Below are 2,797 nucleotides of genomic sequence, written 5' to 3'. Positions count from 1 at the left end.
GAGCGGGCGAGACGCCCCGACCCGCCCGGAGGGGAGCTGACCCTCTCCATCCCTGCCTCCCGTCCCATCTAGAGGGGAGCTGTTCCCCTCCATCCATCCCTCCCGTCCCGTCTAGAGGGGAGCTGTTCCCCTCCATCCATCCCTCCCGTCCCGTCTAGAGGGGAGCTGCTCCCCTCCATCCATCCCTCCCGTCCCATCTAGAGGGGAGCTGTTCCCCTCCATCCATCCCTCCCGTCCCATCTAGAGAGGAGCTCTTCCCCTCCATCCATCCCTCCCGTCCCATCTAGAGGGGAGCTGCTCCCCTCCATCCCTCTCTTCTGCCCCTCCCGGAGAGGAGCTGTCCCCCTCCATCCCCGCCATCCATCCCGCCCGGAGGGTAGCAGTGCCCCGTCCCTCCCTCTCTCTCTCGCCCCTTCCCTCCCGTCCCCCGCGCTGCCGGGATCCGCGCCCGCCCCTCCCGCCGCCGGTCCGATCCGTCCCGGGAGTGAGGGCGGCGAGCGAAGGGAGAGAGGGAGGGAGGGAGCGCCGGGGGCGGCGAGGCGGCACGGTCGGCACCGAGCGGGGGCGAGGCGGAGTCGCGGCCCGGAGGTGAGCGGGGGGGACTCCCGCAGGAGGCAATCGCTGCCGGCGAGGTGGGAGCGAGCGGCGGAGTTCCCTTCCGCTGCCCCAGTGTGTCACCGTGCCCCGCTGCTGCCCGGCCATCTGTGCTGCCAGGGCTGAGCGGCCGCCTGGTGCCAGGCAGTGCCGCTCCACTGCGGGCAGGTGGAGAGCAAAGGCAGACAGATGCCAAAGGTCGGATGAAAATGAGCAAATGTAGATGCTCGCCGTAGGACTAGGAAAACACAGTCCAAGACCCACGAGTCTGACGAGTCCGGGTCATGTTTGGCATCATCCAATCATGCTGAAACTTTTCAAGTGCCCCAAGTTTTAATGAAGGTGGTCCTAATATTTGGGGTGTACTCAAGAGCCCTTCAATCTGAACCACATGAGGTAGTTTTGACAAGTTTGCCTAAAACTACAGTCCTTTTCTTTGCCTGTTTCCTCTGGGATCTCCATTTGATAAGGATCACAGGATGCTGAATTACAGCACGAGGGCTAGCAGAATATTAAACTCTGTATTTTTCTGGCCGTTCCAGCATATCACCTCCAGGCCATAAATTACAGTGTCATCCATGTCATTTTGCAGCTTTCCTGAGAAAGCAGTTGGATACAGCTCTGCAAAGGATTGGACGCCACACAAAACCGCTCTTCTGGAGCAGAGGTGGTAATTGATTTTTATTCAAGGTCCGAGTGGTGAGTGCAGTGATTTAGGATGTAGGAGACCTGGGTTCAATTGCATTCTGCTTAAGGGGATTCCCTTGTTGCAGAGGGAGACCAAACCACCAGCTATAGTCTGCCCTGTAGTTCAGGGGAGGCACTTGTGTTATGCTGCCTATTTGGGGCAGCTACTTAGGGGAGCAGAACTCTTTGAGTCATAGACAGTTTCTCCCTTATCCTCGTAGAGTGCTGTAGTTGCTAAGGTCATGTTTGTTGCAGTGAGTAAAACAGGTCAAGTTTTTTTTGGCCTCCAAGATGTGTGACATGTTAGGGCTGTCAGCCACATGCCAGAGTACTCTTCCCCCACAAAAGATGCCTGCGTGCTTGCAAGCTGCCTGCTGCTCCCAGTCTCTGGTACATGCCATCTCCCAGCTGCGTGTGAAAGAGGGCAGGACCAGAACTGTGCCAGCCACGCTGGCCATAAAGCAGGTCAGATGGTCACAGGCTAGCAGCAGAGGTACCCGTGTCCAAGCTATGGTTCCTGGCTGTGAACCATCAGTGGAGGAAGGTGCTTGTAGGACAGATTTTAGACATCTCCATCTGTATCTTAATTACCAAGAAGTGGAATCCAAAACAAATGGTTCTGCAGCAAAACAGTTGAATAGGAGAATTTGTCAACCATAATATGCAAGTTTCAAGGGGAATTACTTCGAACTGCCTCTAGCCTGATCCTGTGAATTGAGGACACATTAGCAATAGAATCACATATGGGGCATTTACGGAGTGCATCTTCTGCCATAGTGCCTTCTGAAAGACAACCAGTGATGGACTAAGACTTTCACAAAGCATATCAAAGCTCAGTAGTTAGCTGGGGATGACTTCAGAAGAATGATTTGTATTCAAAGTAAAACCCTAAAAGAGGCACAGCATAAGAACTCGAGAGGGGTGTGTTCTCAAACAGCGGTGGTAGCTTCAGGCAGTCCCCTGTTCATCATCCTGGGTGGCTGGATTCAAGCTGGAGGAGTATAGTTGTACTTGTTTGCAGGGGAAGACTAATGAACAGAAATGCTTCTAGTGGTGAAGCAGTGAGCTATTGACATAGAAACCATTTCCAGTCCATGGAGAAAAGTCCAGTCTCACTTCTTTAAGGAGAGATTCATCTCGTCCAAAGAGGTAATGGATGGGAGGTATGATCAATGAATTGTAATGTAGAAAAGCTTGTTTCTCTCTAGTGGCTCTAAAAGATGTCTAGAGAACTGTGTCAGGAGAACTGAATTCCACTCTTGCTCTGTAAATTAAGGTTCAGAAGAAATACTTCCCTAAATTAAGTACCATGGAATTTATGTTCATTGATGGAAACAAACACTGCATGATTATTCATCATATTCAACCACTGCACAAATTTCTCCTGAGAATTCCTTCTTCTTGCCTAAGTACAATGTGAGGGATTGTGTTGAGAAAGGTGAAAGCAGTGCTGTAAAACTTTCTTTGTATTCATCAGGGATTTAGAGAAAGTGGCAAGGTCCAGTGTTGAAAAAAG

Source organism: Motacilla alba, chromosome 3 (assembly GCF_015832195.1).
Source record: "Motacilla alba alba isolate MOTALB_02 chromosome 3, Motacilla_alba_V1.0_pri, whole genome shotgun sequence".
NCBI classification, from domain to species: Eukaryota; Metazoa; Chordata; class Aves; order Passeriformes; family Motacillidae; genus Motacilla; species Motacilla alba.
Note: the sequence above shows the minus strand (reverse complement) of the source record.